Source organism: Phyllobates terribilis, unplaced genomic scaffold (genome assembly GCF_046119375.1).
Source record: "Phyllobates terribilis strain yellow unplaced genomic scaffold, ASM4611937v1 Scaffold_60__1_contigs__length_8166268, whole genome shotgun sequence".
NCBI classification, from domain to species: Eukaryota; Metazoa; Chordata; class Amphibia; order Anura; family Dendrobatidae; genus Phyllobates; species Phyllobates terribilis.
This window is the reverse complement of record NW_027362820.1, coordinates 1096261-1117347: the sequence shown is the minus strand read 5'-3', so window position 1 is coordinate 1117347 and position 21087 is coordinate 1096261.

Here is a 21087-nt window from a genome sequence, read left to right as displayed (position 1 = left end):
AGAGGTCTTCCCCTTGCTGTTCCCATGTCTTTTCAGCACTGTATGCATGTGTCTGATGATGTGTCACACACCACATGGCCAGATAAGGTTGTAAAATGTTAAAATGACATTTCCTGGTGAATGCATTTGTCTTGGTTGAAAGCAATGCAAAAGTGCAAAAACGTGTCAAAAATGCTACGTGTGAACATAGCCCAAGTTATGTAGGAGTATTTTTGTTTTTGTTTATTTATTTTGCTTTATATACAAGTCATCACCCTGGAAAGGATGTTCCTTACGCCGTAAAAGTGGCGTAATACTCTGACGACGTTGTTGACAGCAGTGATCTGGGAGTCAGAGATGCTTCCAGGGGTCTTCCCCATGCTGTTCACATGTCATTTGAGCACAGTTCCCATCGATTTGGGCAATTTTTAGGCCCTCTGCAGACCGCCGTGGGGAGCCACCTGAAAAATGCTCAAGTTTCCCCTAGACTTATATTGGGCTCATTGCTCGGGTTGAGCACCCGAGTATTTCAATTTGCTCAACCCGAGCAACGAGTACTCGAGCATTTTAGTGCTCGCTCATCACTAATGACAACCAAAAACATCCAAATAATCCTGATCAAAAAGTTCACATACCCTGGTGATTTTGGCCTGATAACATGCACAGAATTTGACACAAATGGGTTTGAATGGCTACTAAAGGTAACATCCTCACCTATGACCTGTTTGCTTGTAATCAGTGTGTGTGCATAAAGCTGAGTGAGTTTCTGGGATCCAGCCACTGACGTTTCTGGATTTTGAGATGGAGAAAGCAAAAGAATTATCAACGGATCTACGGGAAACGGTAGTTGAACTGTATAACACAGGAGAGGGAGGCAAAAAGAGTATAATACAGGAAAGGGATACAAAAAGATATCCCAGGAATTGATAATGCCAGTCTGCAGTGTTCAAACTGTGATTAACAAATGGAAAATCAGATGCTCTGTAAAATCCAAACCACAGTCAGGTAGACCAACAAAAATTTCAGCCACAACTGCCAAGAAAATTGTTCGGGATGCAAAGAAAAACCAACAAATAACATCAGCTGAGAACACACTTAGGGGTGTACTCACTTTTGTTGCCAGCGGTTTAGACATTAATGGCTGTGTATTGAGTTATTTTGCAGGCACACCAAATTTACAGTTAAACAAGCTGTACACTGACTACTGTACATTGTATCAAAGTGTCGCATCTTCAGTGTTGTCCCATCAAAAATATATATATGTATTCCGGCCCATTTTTGGAGTTTTGTGTGAAATTATGTCCAATTTGCCTTTTTTTTCTCAGTTTTTTTGTGTTGTTCCAATAAACACAAAGGAAATAAACATGCGTGTAATAAAACATGTGTAATTTTCTGAAACAATTTCAAGGGTGCCAGCACTTTCCGCCATGACTGTATATGCAGGTAGAGTCCTTAACCCCTTTACAACCCAAAGTGGTTTGCACGTTAATGAGAAGGCCAATTTTTACAATTCTGACCACTGTCACTTTATGAGGTAATTACTCTGGAACGCTTCAACGGATCCCCCTGGTTCTGAGAATATTTTTTCATGACATATGGTACTTTATGATTGTGGTAAAATTTCTTCAATATCACTTGTGTTTATTTGTGAAAAAAAGAGATATTTGGCGAAAATTTTGAAAATTTTGCAATTTTCAAAATTTGAATTTTTATGCCCTTAAATCGGAGAGATATGTCACACAAAAAAAGTTAATAAATAACATTTCCCATATGTCTACTTTACATCAGCACAATTTTGGAACCCAAATTTATTTTTATTAGGGAGCTATAAGGGTTAAAATTGACCAGCGATTTCTCATTTTTCCAACAAAATTTACAAAACCATTTTATTAGGGACCGCATCACATTTGAAGTCACTTTGAGGGGTCTTTATGACTGAAAATACCCAAAAGTGACACCATTCTTAAAACTGCACCCCTCAGTGAATCGGGTCATCATGGCAACATCCGGGAAGCCGCGGCACACATTGCTGGACGCCGGCAGGAGAGGTGACTATCCCGATCACCTCCCCTTGCCCCCGCAATGCTGCGAACGACTTCGATCGCAGCATTGCGGGGGTTAATGTGTGGGACCTCTCCCAGCACATAGCACCGGGTGTCAGCTGTGACAATCAGTTGACACCCGGCGGCGATCACGCCCGCACAGCCTGTGTGGGGGCGCGATCGCAAAGATGTACTAATACGTATCAGGCTCTTAAGTCCCAGGGCGCAGATACGTATCAGTACGTCTTGGGCTTTAAAGAAGTTAAAATTATGTGAAAATGGGAAAAGTCACAAAACTTTGCAACTTTTCAGGAGCTTTATGCCAGTTTTCTGGCAAAAACACTGGTGAATCGGGTTCATAATCTCTAATCCTTTCAGCTCCCTTTAATTAGACTACTTTCAACAAACTAATTATAAGTATTGGGTCTGTTTTTTTTTAATGCTTTTAAAATAATTGTAAATATTTTCAATCCCCTTTTGTTATAAGGATTTCCCAAAAATTAGCTAATCATAGGTTGTCCTGCATTCGTGACAGTGATTGACTGCGCGGTCACTTGGAAGTTTACATTGGCATCACTACAGGGCCGGTAAAGAAGGACTGTCAGGGACCCCCAGAGTGTGGTAAAATGCGCCAACTAATTCATAATTCATTTAATTCTCACACAATATACTAAGTTAGTGTAAGTCTACAAAAAAGCAACAAAACTTGGTGCTAAAAAAATTGAGCATAACTTTTTGAAAAATGAGCCAGGTTATGCCAAATCTTACATATTTTGTGACTTTGTGATCAGTTATCAACACAAATATTTTACTCAAATTACCAGATCGATGGATAAGCATTGGGACTTTTCCCTAAATCTCTCCAAGACATCACCGCTTATAGAAGACCACCCTCATATCCAGATCAGATTTTCTGTGAGAGATGCCCAGATTCACAATATAGTATGCATACTGGCCATCTATGAGAAGTCCACCCCAATGGAAGTCCAGTTATTAAAGGAGATTTTACTGTTTATATAAGGGGCAGACAATGACAGTGAAGGGCCCTTAATCAGGACTTCTGATCTGGGCCCCCCACCCTCCATCAGGCACCACCTACATATACATTTCCATGTATATTTATATTAGGCACACATATAAAATTTGCACATGCTAATACTCTATACACATTTTAACGTATGCATATACATAGTGCACACAAACATAAAATACGGACATACACATAAGATGCACATACACAGTATAGAGTCCCGGTAGTCCTCATAGTTTTAAGCATGGACCCTGGCAAATTGTAGACGGACTTTTATTGTTCATGGGCTTTAAGGGGGAGAGGCTTCCTTTGTGGAGGACACTCATGAATGCCATTCATTTGCAGTGTACACCGTGTCGTGTCATGGAAAACACTCACCCTAGTTTGGCTTTCTACTTCTTCAGATAATAGCAATGAATTTGCCTGTCGATTTTCTTCTCATCAGAAGATGCTTTTGTTTAGATGTTAACTTCCATCTGACTGATAAGAAAAGCTTTGCTGATCTTCTTGTAGACTTCACATTTTTTGTAAAGAAATTATTTTCTTTCTCAGAAATGTCTTGTGACATTTCTCTTCTATGTGGTGCCACTTACCCTTCTCATCAGAGGACGCTTTTGTTTAGGTGTTAACTTCCATAGTCGGCCTGGACGTCTCTGTAAGATGGTTGCAGTTCCATCTTTGTTATAGTTTTGCATCACTTTTGCTACAGTATTCTGACTGATAAGTAAAGTTTTGCTGATCTTCTTGTAGACTTCACATTTATTGCAAAGAAATTATTTTCTTTCTCAGGTTTTGTGACATTTCCCTTCTATGTGGTGCCATTGCTGATAGCATGAAATGGGAAGGAGTTTTCTTTATTAAGTAACTTCCTTTTACAGACACCTGTCTGCTGGACATCTGTTTAATGAATAATTACACTTACCTGTGGTTCAGTTCTTGTTAATTAGAATTTTGTTGTCTAAACTTAGCTTTTCTCTTAAGACTGTTACTGGGATGTTCTCATTTTTGAAACATGATCTTGAATGAGTTTGTTAAGAAAATTACTTTTTTGGGGTCTGCAAAATACCAAATCTTGTTTGCATTCAATGGCTCAAATTTGCGAGAGTATTTTGTAGTATGGTATCCCATATAAAATGATGATTCTGAAAGGAAACTACAGGTTTGCTGACAAATCTATTTGGGTGTACTGATTTATGCTAAACACTGTATATATATATATATATATATATATATATATATATATATATATATGACGCACCCCTGGGCCTGTGTCGCACAGCGTTGCGCATGCAGGAGCTTACCCGGAGCCGGATCTGTTGAGGGTTGTAGTCTCGTGGCGGTGACCCGGTCCGTGCCCAGGGAGTCAGACTAAGTGGCGCTGTATCAGCGGTAGATGTTGGACGACTACGCCACCCGTTGAATGCAGCGAAGGAGCTGCCGCTGCAGGGCAGACCGCTGAGGCCGGTGGTAGGATTGTGCAGCGTGGTAGTATCACCCCCAACGGGAGGGGTATGGCCTCAGGGCAGCCGACGTGGATGATGGGGGTATCAGGAATCACTCAGAGACGATGCGGTGTAGTTCAGGGTCTTTACTGGTGATAAAGATAGACCCTCCCGGAGTACTGGCTAGCGATCGGGGCCTGGTCAGTCCTTGAGCAGATGGGATCTTCCCTGGCCAGGCGGAGTTGTAGGCCTCCCAAACTGACTGTACTCTTCTGGCTACCTTGCTAGAGGCGGGTATAAGTAGCCCACGTCCCTGAGTGTACCGTGTGGTGCTCACCCGTATGGCCGGTGACTCGGGGCCTTCTAGTAGCTTCCGCTCCACGACGGCGGTGCTGGTCCCACGCGTGTGACCGTGCCTTCGGGTTTCTGGGCCAGAGGACCTGCAATCCCCTGCCGGTCGGTTTCTGCTGCTGGATAGGAGTTAGTCCCCACAGCCTCGGACTCCGGGTCCGGTGATAACTTCTCAGTCAGGGCGAGCTCTGCAGCTGCCAGCCCCTGACTCCTTGTAGTACTGCTCCCACAGAGCTCCTGATGTTCTTTTCCTATATCTGCTTCTCTGTCTCTACTTCTTCTCTACTCACTAACCCTGCCTCAGCCCTAGGTTTATATAGGGGAAGTTCTTCCCCTCCCAGGACTGGGCAGGAGGTGTGGCATGCATAGGATCCCTGACCAAGAGACCTCCCACCTGCTCTCAGACGTAATATCTCTATCACTGTGGCAACCAGACCCCTGGGGTGTCACATATACATATATATATATATATATATATATATAAACTTATAAGTTTGGTATCACAGTAATCGTACTACTGACTCTGAATCATTTTGTCAGTTTGTTTTTACAACACAATACACACTGTAAAATGAAGGAAGCCAAACCTGGCATTTTTTCTCATTTTTCAACACATTATATGATAAAATGAATGGTGTTGTTCAAAACTACAACACTAAGCGTCAGCACACTGTGATTTGCTGATCTGTAAGATTCGTTCTTTGTGCTGTGAAAATACACAGCTGTGATATCTCACCAAATATTCATAGTGGGAACTTAAAATTATGTTTTTCTGCCATGATTAAGGATGGTTTGGATGTGTGAAACATGTTGACCTTTTATTTCTATCTTTGTGGAATTAAGGCTGCATGAATCTGTCACCAACCATTATCTGTATATGTACAAATATTAAGTGCTACTGAGTGCTGTAGGAAAAACTTAGAATAGTGAGGTGATTTGATAGTCCTGCCACAAATAATCTGTTTCTACTGCACACTTAAAATCTCTGATAGTGGGAATGAACCTGATTGCCTGCAGTAGTGCACTCCTGAGAGCTGGTGCAGCAGAGAAAATGTCTTGGACATGAGAGTGGGAGGTCCTGATTATGGAGGATGTTAATCTTAGCTCATTGGAGTGTAGATATGGTAGAGATGCAGGACTGTGCAGCAGTGTGGAGAGGTTTGTGGATGAGTGCAATGACTGGTACAGGGTGGAGGCACCAGTGTAACTGCTGGACAGAAATATGAGACTGACTGCTGCATTAAGGATAATGAGAAATACATTTAGTGAGAAGAAGAGCAATTAGTGAGTTACAAGTATTTGTGAATTCAAGACAAAAAGGAATCAGAGCAACAGTAACAGATTTTACTTTTTTTTAATTAATAATGGGATGAATAAAATCGTGAACATTATCAATAGACTAAATCAAAGTCAGGAAGATAGCCGAGGTCAGATACCAGGTGATCAGTAAATGACAAGACAGACGAGCAGTATGAATACCGCGGAGCCCGATGACAGAGGCGTTACTGAAACTTGTCCAGGTTGACCAGTCAGAAGGCCACAGGTAGATGGTGAAGGTCCTTCTATACAGCTCCAGCAGTGATGGTGGATCTGCTGGACTTCAGGGCGCTGGATGCTTAGGTGTCCCGTCTTTTAGATGGTTTTAGGGCAACAGTGACAGCATGCAAATGCGCGAGCAGCCCTGGATAATCCACGCCGGCAGGATGATAAGATCCGGCGGAAGATGGAACCTATGAGAAGAGAAATAAATATAATGTAAGTGATGGGACTCCATATTACATGATAATGCTGTGCAGTCACTGTGGCCGGACGGCAGAGGAACATTATCATACAGAGGTCAGGGGTCATTGTCAGCAATCATACATGTGACAATCCCATCACTGACAGATGACATCTACTCCACATGAATTATTCTCACTGACATCACACAACATGGAGTTGATTCTCACACTTACCTCGTCTCTTTTTCCCATTTTTTCCATTTTCTGAGTTTTGTTGCTCCATACTCAGATTTATTGCCGATTTTCTTTCTTCATGAGATGGAAATTCTGATGAAAAATTAAAAAAAAAAATCAATAACAATATCTTGTTATAGGATCTGCTTTGTCATAATATGGATAACATAAGAGACCTATAGTATTGTATAAAAACCATGTGGGAATATTTGAGCCTTGAAGTCAACATTCACATTGCTGGTGCTGTAGACATGTACATACCTGGCAATGGGGACGAGGGTGGCAAGATGGTAACAGCATCGTCTGTATTACATACAGGAACAGATACTTTCTGCCTGTTTGAAGAAGAAAAACATGTAAATCTCAAGTAAACTCCATATAAAAGGGGTTGTCTCACTAGAAGAACACCGACTATAAGGACTAGTAGGACATATGACTGTCATAGTGGGGAAGGTCTTCTGCTCAAGACTACCTTTTATAGAGAGCTGAGAGGAAAACAACTACCAAGAATGGCCGGCATTTCATACTACATCTCTCCTACAGTGAGGGCAGCACTAAAAGTGCATGACCGGCCACAATTATGGGCTGTTATCTCCAACAATTCCGAAAGCTGAAAGCACAATGACCCATAACCATGGGGCGGTGGATGCTGCATTTGATATTATGGTATTTATGTCCTATATTTGATGTTGTGCACATGTATCAGCCTGGAGCTCCCAGTAATGACCCCATAATCTACTCACATTTCTGAGATGTTTGTGTTGGATTCTGGTGTACACTCTGGAGGGGCCTTGGGATCCTCGTTGTTCACCATCCCGTTAGTGGTGGTAGAGTGCTAAATGTGGATAACAATAAGTTATTAAATATACATACTTTTTAATTTTATAGATCCTTTTTTGTACATATTTTGGATTTATCGATCACATACTTACTTTAGAAAGCCTCTCAGAAGATGATGATGCAAATATTCGGAAGATAAAGTTCTCATCGTCCTCACTTGTGTCCTCCTTATCCTCTGAGATCAGATGGTTGTCTTCATCAGAGTGATCTACAAGACATAGGTAAGGAAGGATTGTTAGAGGGTGTCAGTATAACACAGTCGCTATATCTCACTAGGTTACTAGATGATGCAACGTAATATACAGAATACATGAAAAAAAACTCCTGTACAAAATTAGGGAAATAGGGATACAGTACGAACCCATGGTCAACATAGCTGAGATCCATGAAACATGGATAACATAGTAGACTAGAAAAACCATGTGGAAATATTTGAGCCTTGAAGTCAACATTCACATTGTTGGTGCTGTAGACATGTACATACCTGGCAATGGGGACGAGGGTGGCAAGATGGTAACAGCATCGTCTGTATTACATACAGGAACAGATTCTTTCTGCCTGTTTGAAGAAGAAAAACATGTAAATCTCAAGTAAACTCCGTATAAAAGGGGTTGTCTCACTATAAGAACACTGACTATAAGGCCTAATAGGACATATGACTGTCATAGTGGGGAAGGTTTTCTGCTCCAAACTACCTTCCATGGATCAGAACACAACTACCAAGAATGTCTGGCAAGTAATACTACAGCTCTCCTACAGAGTAGGCAGTGCTAAAAATGCATTACATGCCACAATTATGGGCTGTTATCTTCTGCATTTTCTGAAGCCAAAAGTACAATGACCGTTAACCATGAAGCGGTGAATGCTGCATTTGATATTCTGTTATTTATGTCCTATATTTGGTGTTGTGTACATAGATCAGCCTGGAACTCCCAGTAATGACCCTTTCTAATCTACTCACATTTCTGAGATGTTTGTGTTGGTTTCTTGTGTATACTCTGGAGGGGCATTGGGATCCTCATTGTTCACCATCCTGGTAGCGATGGTACAGAGCTAAATACGGATAAAAATAAGATATAAAATATTTTTTTTATGTACTTTTAGAGTTTTTTTTACATATTTTGGATTTATTAATCACATACTTACTTTACAAAGCTTTTCAGAAGATGACGTAAAATTTTGGAAGTCAAGGCTCTCATTGTTCTCACTTGTGCCTTCCTCATCCTTTGAGACCAGATGTTTGTTTATATCAGAATGATCTACAAGAAATAGGTAATGAAGTATTAGTAGAGGTTGTCAGTATAGCACAGTCACTATTTATCACTAATATTAATGGGAACAGATGATCACATATTAGGGAAGATGAGACAAACAGTCGCTTAGTCTAGATGACGTCTCCTTCTACTTACTGATAAATAAGCTGGTGTCTGCGTCTGAAACAAGCTGAGGAACATACTCCAGCTCCTGGCTCAGAATGTTGTCAAAGTCCAAGTCACTCAGGAAAGGATGAACCTTGATCTCAAATGCTCCTCCTAGAAAAAGAAAAACAAAAGTGATGCGGACATAGTCAGGGATGGCTCCATATCTGAACAGTTTATCGTAATCTGAACTAATGACAAAACTGAGCCGACATGAAGGAAATAAACTGAAAGTCTTAGTGTGGAGAACTAGAAATACAGTAGATGAGCTGATAGAGAAATGCTGATCTTCATGGACATGAGCGATATGTCCTTGGTCTAATAAGGGAATATTAATACTAGTATATCTGTTACCTGTCCCAAGTCTACGCACAGGATTTCTTCTGAGCAGCTCAGTGATGAGATTCTGAGCATCCAGGGGTGGAGCGCGATCACAATTCCAAATTAGTTCTCCTGTTACATAGAAAATTACAGAAAATAAAACCTCTTTACTGGACTGTAACATAAAGCAAAGGAAATAACTAAACAAATGTAACTAATCAACGCAATGATCGGATTATTCTACTCACCAATGACAACCCTTTTATAAAGCTCAGTGAGGGAATCAGCATCAAATGGTACACATCCCAGCAGGAATTTATACAGGATGATCCCCAATGACCACCAGTCAACAGGTCTTCCATAGCCTTCTTTCAGGATGATCTCTGGGGCTATGTAACATGGGGTGCCACAGAACTGGAAACCAACAGAACATAGAGATGAGAATCGATGAAACAATTATTACGACAAGATATCATCGTTAAAACACAATGCAGAAGATAAAATATTAGTGGAAAAGTTCTCTAGAAAGGAAGAACGTAGAGAAGAGACAATAGTGTGATGAGATATGCAAATAACAAGCTAAGTTCTTGTAGGTGATGCTGACCTCACGGTCCTGGAACTCTCTGGAGATGTCCACTGCTAATTCCTTGTAGGTGTTGGTTTTCGGTATCATTAGACCAACTTTAGAAAGCCCAAAATCGGTAACTTTAATATGTCCAGTAGATGTAATCAGGAGGCTGCAAAAGAGAAGATGGTTTTAGCCTCACAGACTGAATGATAATAAATGACAACTTTCCCCACTTTATTATACTACGGGGGCACTTACTTATCCGGCTTCAGGTCTCTGTGCACCACACCGTAACTATGCAGGTATTCCACGGCAAGTACCGCCTCTGCAAAGTACAAGCGGGCCATGGGGACAGAGAAAGGACCCCTGGTGCTTAGAAGGGTCCCACAGTCTCCACCTATAGAAGAAAGGAAATATGACCGGTGAGGGGTTTATACAGAAGATAACCATGATATACCACGAGCAGATAACCATGATGTATAATGAGCAGTGAGCGGAAACATCCTGGGGAGATCACACAGATAGTGGCGTACATAGAAATCACAAGACCCCATATCAAAAGTTGTAATTGCCCCCCACCCTAAAAAATAAAAATAAATATATTTATATCCCTGTTGAAGCAGCTTGGTGTTCTCACCAGCAATACAACTTTTATGGCCATTTTAGAGTATGATGCTCCCAAAAATGCCCACACCCACACTCAATGAGTATGGTATCCCCACAGTGAATCCTCCTAAGGAGGCCACCACTTAGAAGGAGGCCAGCCACAACCCCCTATTCGGTGTGATGGCACCCACAGCAACCCTCGCACTCAGGATAATGGTTCCCACAGTCCCTCACACAATATAATGGTCCGCATAACTCCCCACTCAGTATGATGTCCCCACACAGAATGGGGGCCTCCATATAGAGTGAGGACCCCCACAGCACCCCACTTAATATGATGACCTCCACTCAGCATTCACAGTCCCCCCATATCTAGTCATACGGCCCCCTTTCAGTATTTTGGCCCCTACTAGCCACCTACTCAGTATTTTTGCCCCCACCAGCCCCACCTCCTTGAAGAAGCAAATACCGCTGAAATTGTGATGACAGGTGGAGGGATGCTGCCCACTGCCGAGCGTCGACAGACCCCCTCCGACTGATGAGCCCCATAGCGCCCCTGCACCAAGATCAATGAATTTACGAGCATCTTGGTAATAGATAACCTATAGTAAATGCTCTGTGGGGAAGTAACTAACAATGTCCTAATGATATGAGCAGTGATAAGATGAAAGCAGACATGGGCTGAATATAATACAATAGATGTGTCTTACCTCCTACATACTCCATGACCATGCACAGGTGAGATCTAGTTGGAAAGGAGCAGAGCATGGAGACCACAAAGGGACAATCAGCAAATGTTAAGATGTCCCTCTCCAGAAAGGCCCATTCCAATCTCTGTGCAGTATTTAGGTTCCGCTTAGCCATTTTCTTCATAGCAAAGGTCTGGTGTGAGTCTTTATGATGCACTAAGTAGACGGCCCTGGAGAGAAGGAGAATCCATCGGTTATAATAAATCCTTATTAATAATCCATCTATAGAAATCATTATATGTTTAATACTGGTATCCAAGGGGTAACATTTCTCCTTGCGGAGAGTGACATGTTAAGCTTGTCAAGGTGAGGAGACTTTTAAGCCTCAATAATCCTCTGGGAAATATGCAAATTGTATCTTCAGAGAAGAAGAGAACTAGAACTCTAGTGCCCCTTATAGGAAGTAGTAATCCTAAAAGTCAATATCGACCCTTTAACGAGCCTTATCACATGACATGGAATAATAGCCATAACCAAAATTTCATTTTCGAACACTATGTTTTGGGGTACAAGCACTCATCAGTGCAAAGTGTGAGATATGGTTTGGCTGGGTGAGAGGCATCTGACCGGGATCCAAGCGGTAACGTTTCTCCTTGCGGAAAAAGCCATGTTAAGCATGTCAAGGTGAGGAGACTTTTAAGCTGCAATGCTCTTCTGGGAAATATGCAAATTGTCTCTTTTCAGAGAGGAAGAGAACTAGTACCCTAGTGCCACCTATAGGAAGTAGCAATCCTATTTCCCAGAGGAGCATTGCGGCTTAAAAGTCTCCTCATGTCCGCAAGGAGAAACGTCAACCCCTTGGATACCGGTCAGACACCTCTCACCCAGTCAAACCATATCTCACACTTTGCACTGAAGAGGGGCAGTACCCCAGAACACAGTTCCTGCAAATTGAGATTTTGGTTTTGGCTATTATCCTAAGTCATGTGACAAGGCTTGTTAAAGGGTCGATATTGACTTTTAGGATTGCTACTTCCTATAGGTGGAGTTCTAGTTTGCTTCCTCTCTGAAGAGACAATTTGCATATGTTTAATACTAGAAGTCTGGCCGCCACTATAAATCCACATCTAGAAATACATAAAATAGCACTACATAGATCACCTATGGGAGGTCTCCACAATGCCACTTCTGCCGGAGCCATCACCCAGGTCACATTATAGATACGAGAATCTATCGAAATTCTCTTTGGGCAGATTCGCTATAACTGACCAAATACAATTTAGTGCAAATAAAATTGGTCCAAAATGAATGTGCTCCAGGGCTCTCTTCTGCTGCTGAGGCCAGTGATTGGGCCCACATGGTCATGGTGGAGGGTGTAGATGTCATTGACGTCAGTATGGTGTCACCCTTCATGTGACCATGTGTAGCCAACTTCTCTGATCAGCTTCATAATGGAGCCCCCCCATCAAAACAAAGATCAGAGTGGAGAGCAGAAAAGCTCAGGTGGAGGAGGCAGCATAAGAACAGATGAGGGTCTAGCACAGGCGAATGTAATAATATTATATTATTATATATTATATTATATGTAATTATATTATTTAAATCGCTTTCCTTACAGTTTGATTTGCTACAGATCATATAATTTCCCTATGATAACACTGAATGGCAGAGTGCAGGGGCAGAAGCATTGTCATAGGGAACCCTGAGAAATGTGGATTATGGCAACAGAAATCTCACCCAAAATTTCCACTGCTGATGAGTTTGGAAGTTTCATAGTCGCTCATATGCGGCTTTCTCACCGGAACCAATGAATCCATCACGCTCTATAAAAGAATAAGAAATAATACTGATTTATTGAAGATGCAGGAAAAAAGTTACAGATGCAAAAACTTCTCCCCCCATATTATGTCCCAGATGATTTACACTGATATGATGTTGGGAGGATACAAACCGGACGCTGGGCAGACCTGGCGCTAGCACCCAGCACACCCAGGCAAGTGCCGGGGCCCTGAGTAGGCGAGGGGCCCACTTGTTGTCGGGCACCCTGGCACGCTATGGGACCGGTGAGCAGAGGAGAGTGGTGCCAGCGCCAGCTAGTGGGCCTTGCTCCCCCCCCAATGCTTGCCCAGGACCACGGCCGGCACAATACTTACCTCTCCACAGCTGGTGAGTAGTGAGGTGAGCATTTGTTTTTTTTTTTTATGTATGGAGGTATGGGGCATTATATGGGGGGAGAAGTGACATCCTGCATGGGGCATTATATGGGGGGGGTAGGGACATCCTGCGTGGGGTATTATATGGGGGGGGGGAAGTGACATCCTGCATGGGGCATTATATGGGGGGGAGTGACATCCTGCATGGGGCATTATATGGGGTGAGAGGTGACATCCTACATGAGGCATTATATGGGGGGGACATCCTGCATGGGGCATTATATAGGGGGGTGACATCCTGCATGGGGTATTATATGAGGGGGAGAAGTGACATCCTGCATGGGTCATTATATGGGGGGGGAAGTGACATCCAGCATAGGGCTTTATATGGAGTGAGAGGTGACATTCTGCATGGGGCATTATATGGGGGGTGACATCCTGCATGGGGCATTATATGGGGGGAGTGACATCCTGTATGGGGTATTATATGGGGGGAGAAGTGACATCCTGCATGGGGCATTATATGGGGTGAGAGGTGACATCCTGCATGGGGCAATATATGGGGTGAGAGGTGACATCCTACATGGGGCAGTATGTGTTGGGGGGGCATCCTGCATGGGGCATTATATGGGGGGGTGACATCCTGCATGGGGCATTATATGGGGGGTGACATCCTGTATGGGCCATTATGTGGGGTGGGACATCCTGCATGGAGCATTATGTGGGGGGGACATCCTGCATGGGGAATTATATGGGGGGTGACATCCTGCATGGGGCATTATGTGGGGGGATATCCTGCATGGGACATTATATGTGGGGGACATCCTGCATGGGGCATTATGTGGGGTGGAACATCCTGCATGGGGCATTATGTGGAGGGGACATCCTGCATGGAGAATTATATGGGGGGTGACATCCTGCATGGGCCATTATGTGGGGGGGCACAGCCTGCATGGGGCATTATGTGGGGGGCACAGCCTGCATGGGGCATTATGTGGGAGGGACATTCTGCATGGGGAATTATATGGGGGGTGACATCCTGCATGGGCCATTATATGGGAGGGGGACATCCTGCATGGGGCATTATGTGGGGGGGGGCACAGCCTGCATGTGGCATTATGTGGGGGGTCAAAGCCTGCATGAGGCATTATGTGGGGGTCACAGCCTGCATGGAGCATTATGTGGGGGGTCAAAGCCTGCATGGGGCATTATGTGGGGGGCACAACCTGCATGGGGCATTATGTGTGGGGTCACAGCCTGCATGGGGCATTATATGGGGGCACAGCCTGCGTTGAGCATTTTATGGGGTCCATTATTCTATATGGAGCAATATATGGAGCTCATAATACGGTATAGAGGACTATGTGCTGCCATTATACTGTGTGGAGGACATTACTGTCCGGTCTGCACTGTGAGCTGTGAGAATTCGCCGCTTTCTGAGTTATTGTGGAATTTACAATAGATATCACTCATGTAATGTAAGAAGTGAAATCTTCGGGCTTGTACTATATATATATATATATATGTATATATATATATATATATTTATATATATATTTATCTGCGGTATCTGTGCATCATGAATCGTGGTATGTGTTAAAGAGACCACTGAGACTCTTTCGCCCAGGGCCCACGAAATCCTGGAGCCGCCCTGCAACGGTCATCATACATTACTATAACATTCTGGATAATGTGGGAGATCACACAGAGGTGGACTTACAGGTAATCTGTCACCAGGTGTTTGCTATGTATTCTGAAAGCACCATGATGTAGGGGCAGAGACCCTGATTCCAGTGATGTGTTACTTACTAGGCTGTGTGTGGCTGTTTCAATAAAATCAGTAGATTATCACTAGAAGACTATCTGTCTAGCCAGGTAGTCCTATTGCTCTGTACCCCTGCCTCCACCACTGATTAGCAGCTTTCTGCCTATGCACAGTGTACACAGAAAGCTGCCAATCAATGGTGTGGGCGGGGTTATACAAGACTCAGCATTCAGAGCTCTGCAGCAGAAAAAAATAGTGATTTTATCACAACTGTTCCACCGAGTAAAGTAATCAACACATGGAATCAGGGTCTCTGTCCCTGCATCATGCTTCTCTCAGACCAAATAGCATAAACCTGGTGACAGATTCCCTGTAATTCAAATGTAATTAACACCATAGGGTCATCTACACTTAGAATAGAGACGTCCCATGGTTGTATGGGGGATAATACTGGACGAGTCATTCACACCCCATGATCTGATGACACACACGCACCCCCCTCTATGATACTTACGGATTCTTGGATCTCCGGGATCTCACTAATTCCATTGTTAGGATTCGACAGCTCAGTTGTTTCTAAAATAATGATGAAGAAATGAAATGTATTAGAGGATATTATTCCTACATAGATAATACAGCAATATAACGGAGAAATGACAAGATGTCTGTAAATGGGATTAATACTCGTTATATGGGGATTCTAAATATGAGAATATACGGGGAATCCATAGATAAATGTAATGTAAATGATGGAGGAACCCCTTCATAAATAACAAAAGACTGACCATCACTTCCGAAAAGAAAATGGGTGTGAACAGGTGCATACTAAGAGTAGCCATCCAAATACATAACTAACAAAGTTGCACTCTGTAATGCTATAGCATGTAAACATGAAATAAATGAAATTTGAATTGCATTACTGCTGTAGAAAATAGGATAAAAGGAAGATACTTAGCGCATAATTTGGCCAATTCATGCATGGCCAGCAGCCACGGCAAGGCGACCTTCTTTTTCTGGGTGCATGCCAAGTAGCCAGGGCAAGGTGACCTTTTTTTTTGCTGGGTGCATGCCCAGCAGTCACGGCAAGACGACCTTCTTTTGCTGGGTGCATGCCCAGCAGTCACGACAAGGCGACCTTCTTTTGCTGGGTGCATGCCTAGCAGCCACGGCAAGGCGACCTTCTTTTGCTCGGTGCATGCCCAGCAGTCACGGCAAGGCGACCTTTTTTGCTGGGAACCTATCTCCACCCATCAGCCCGGGGTGGTTTTAATTACAACAGGATCCTACCTACCCATATAAATGTAGGCTTCAGCCTAGGAGAGGATTCACATTAGGAGAGGATTCCAACAAAAAGATCGCCTTGTCATTGGCTGCTGGGCATTCATGAATTGGCCAAATTATGTGCTCAGTATCTTAGTTTTTTCCCATTTTCTAGAGCAGTAATGCAATTTAAATTTAATTTATTTCATGTTACTTGCTATAGCACTGCAGAATGGACCCTCCATCACATGAATGAGGAAGCCCCCACCCACGCTGCACATACGAGTGATGGTAAGAGAGCTGAAACATAGGAGAGATTTGCAAATTAGCCTGGAAGTGCACTGGGGGCGTGTCACTGCACTTGGATTTCTTCTTTCACGCCCCCAGCGCACTTCCATTCTGATTTGTATATGGTGTCTACTTTACATTTCTCCTGACTGGCACATTGGATTTCTACAAACAATTATTATTAGGGGACAATGGCCTATACCGTCACACCACTACTTCTATATGTAACAATGTGCTGCCAGGTTCCCATTACACAGAGTAGAGAGTAAATCTAACATTATCCTCCGTCCTCTGTAATATCTGGACATTCCTTGTAGAAGGTCTGGTGATCGCTCACCTGTAATCAGATCGCTGTTCAGCTCCGGCTGACTCCTATTAGGGTCAGGGATTTTCGGGGTCACATTTTGCCCATATTTGGCGTCGCCTCCTGTTGTTTCCTGATAGATATAATATATATAATTAATATGTGGAAGATTTCACTAAATCACCAAATACATAAATCATGAAGGACTAAACCAACATTTACAGATGCTCCAATTGTAACGATACAAATCCCACGCCATCTTCAGACCTTTTCTCAGAAAGTCTCCTCAGATACGGTGGATTAAGATACGTCTATTAATATTGATCCTTACCGGGCGTTCCAATGAGCGTTCTAGTATAGACAGGACTTTTTCGGCCAGTTCTTTAAAGACAGCCAAATCTTCAGTCTGAGATCTTTCTTCAGCCTATAAAGAAGGAAAAATGGAAAGGAGAATTTTGAGATGAGAGCGGTCAGAATGGAGGCGGAAATTGTATGTGACATCGGTTCTCTGTCTGCAGATACAATGACTACATACTGTATTTGGGGACTCGTTGTGTTTTACCGTATTTTTTGGACTATAAGATGCCTTTTTTTCCAAAATGTTTGACCTCCCTTCTAACACTCTCGCACCCCTCCAATCTATCTTAAACTCTGCTGTCTGACTAATCCACCTGTCCCCCCGCTATTCCCTGGCTTCTCCCCTCGCTCCGCCAATCCCTTCACTGGCTCCACATTACCCAGAGACTCCAGTTCAAGACCCTAACTTTGGCATGCAAAGCCACCCACAACCTGTCTCCTCCATATATCTGTTACCTAGTCTTCCGGTACTTACCTGCACGCAACCTCCGATCCTCACAAGATCTTCTTCTCTACTCCCCTCTTATCTCCTCTTCCCACAATCGCATACAAGATTTCTCCCGTGCATCCCCCTACTCTGGAACTCTCCACCCCAGCATATCAGACAGATTATTAATAATAATAATTGTCTGAATGTAGCTTACCAGGGGGGTGGCTGTGGTGGTGTGAGGTCACAGGAGGTAGGGTCACTGCTGTAGGAAGCCGGCAGTAGAAGTGGGGCGCTGCTGCGGGCCCCGAGCTGGGAGGAGCGGGGTATCCAGGAGGTGCGAGGCTGCGGGCCCTGGGCTTCAAGGAAATGTTAGCGGTGATTTAGGAGGGGAGTCCCCGCTCTGCCCATTGAATTTCTGGCGGTGGGCTTCAGGCAAATGGCCGCTGGAGGCAGTGCATGTGCAGATTTAGATCTCGGCTCAATGAGGAGCTGAGATCTCAATCTGCATATTGGCCATCTCCAGCAGCCTACTTCTTGAAGCCCACTGCAGAGAAATCAATAAGCAGAGCAGGGCCTCCCCTCCTGAATTACCGCTAACATTTCCTTGAAGCCCAGGGCCCGCAGCCTCGCACTTTCTGGACACCCCGCTCCTCCCAGCTTGGGGCCCGCAGCAGCGCCCCACTCCTACTGCCAACTTCCTGCAGCAGCGACTCTGCCTCCTGTGACCTCGCTCCACTGCCACCACCCCCCTCAGTAAGCAACCGAAAATTCGGACTATAAGACAGGACTATAAGACAGACCCCCATTTTATTATAATAAATGTTTTTCCTATTTACCTCCCAAAAATTTTTGGTGAGTCTTATGGTCTGCAAAATACGATATATTAGAAGAAAAAGCTTCTATCCCTCCATTATTATCTGTTAATATTGAGATGTTCTGTGCAGAGTGTCCGCCACTTACCTGGTGTAGTAATGTCCTGATGTTCTGAAGTAAATCCTTCAGATAGTCTGACGTTAGACGACGTTGTCGGTGTTTGGTCAGGCAATCCTTTACTAGCTCCATCACCAGCCGGTGAGTGAAGCTGAGGACGCCATCGGGTGGTAGAAGCACACTGTTAGGACGATTGATCATAAGGATCAACAATAGTGCTTTTACCTGAGGAATGTCCAAAACAATTCCAGCCATAGTGAAAAACTGCAAGTGCTATCAGTCACTATAGAGCCAAGAAAGGCACGGGTGAGCCTATGTGCATTGTATATATAGCGACTGTGAGCAGTGATGTCACCATCACCTGTGATGTCATCACGGAATCTTGTGATAGAATCTTCACGGAGCAGCTCTGCGCAAATAGAATGCGGCCTGGTATTATATAAAGTGAAAACACCATACAATTAACTACCCATGTTATCATGGCCGTTCTATTTTATATCCAATTAGAACACAACCAGGATAAAGGTGTGTTCACAAGTTGGATTTTGGCAGTATTTTTTTTCTACCTCAAAAATCAAAGGAGGCAGGAAAAACGCTGCTTAAAATTCAGGTGTTTTTACTTGTGTTTTTTTTTCCATTCATTTGAATGGGTGAAAAATGCTGCAAAACCTCTGAAAGACTTGACAAGCTGCAGATTTAAAAAAAATGCAAAAAAACAGCATGTGAATGAGATTTCAGAAATGTCATTCACTAAGATGGTACTGTAAAACACAGCATTTTTGCTGCAGAAGAAAAAACAGTGAATACACCCTAAAAATATCCTCAGTCATATTATGGGAAATATTGTATATTTCGCATTTATTATCTCACGTGTTTTTCTTCACCATAGAACTTTTAAGGCTGTGTGCCCACTATGCGTTTTTTAGGCGTTTCTGCAGGGTAACTTCAGCCGCGGAAACACTTAAAAAACGCTTGGTGATAGGTCTGCAATGGTCCCCAATGATAATCCGCATGTGCTGTGCACATGCTGCAGAGATTTCCACTGCGGATTATCATTGCGGAAAAATCCGCAGCACGTCCTTTAATTCTGCAGAGTCGCTGCGATTTAGCCGCCATTGACTTGCATTGGAACGCATAACATCCGCATGACTACAAATACACATGTGGATATTATGCGACTCAATGCGTGGATGGTACCCGGGTCTGGAGATGAAGAGACTCTCCTCCAGACCCGGGTACCATAGTACCTGTAGTTAAATAGAATTAAAATAAAAAATAAACATATACTTACCTTCTGATGGCCCCTGTCTGCTCCCGGCGGTGCTGCTGGCTCTTCGGCTGCTCGCGGTGGTAAAAGGACCTTCCATGACGCCATTTAGTCATGTGACAGGTCACGCGACCGCTGACATCGGAGGTCGCGTGACCTGTCACATGACTAAATGACGTCATGGAAGGTCCTTTTACAGCACCGTGATCCGAGTGATGCTAAAATCACTTGGCAAAGCGCTTGACAACCCAGGGAGATGCAGAAACGCTTAGGAAAAATCAGCAGCATTTCTGCATCATGGTCATATATCCTAACTCATTGGCAAACTGTTATACAAGGCTATATTCACACTAGACGTTTTTTTAGCGGGCTTTTTTATGCAAATTTTCAGCTGCGTTTTACAGTACCAACAAAGTCTATGAGATTTCCGAAATCTCATGCACAAAGCTTGCTTATTTGTCCTCAGTATTTTGTGCTTTCCATGGCTTTTTGCAATAGAGTATGTCACTTGTTTCAGCGTTTTTCACCCATTAAAAAAAGGGTGGTGGAAAAAAATGCTGAAAAAAAGCCTAGTGTGAACATTTTGCTGCGTTTTTAGTGAAAAAAGCAAGTATGTGACACACATTTATTCTTGTGATTTTCCCAAGTTTAAACCATCTTGTCTTGGTCACCTGAGATAGCAGCTTGGATTATTACAGTTTAATTAAATTAGTGATGCCTACAAAGTAAACATTGGTTGAGCTAAGTGTGAGATTGAACAACACCTGTGGCCCAGGGAGGTGTGAAAATGAACAATGTCTGAGCAACTCAATGGCAAACCATAATGTGAAAGTAAATAGTGTCCTACAAATTCAATGCACTGCCAGGGTCTTAGATAAACCATTCCAGACCAATTCACCCCCCACCCCCCCCTGTTACATTTGTAATGTGTACTTTTTCATGAACATATGTCTTGCAATGGTGACCTGTTTTCATGTGTCTATGGTGGAAGCAAAGCTGAACTTTGGGATCCTGAAAAACGCACCAAAAATGCACCAAGAACCACTGCAAAAAACACACCAAAACCTGCGTTTTTGACACTACTTCTTTCCT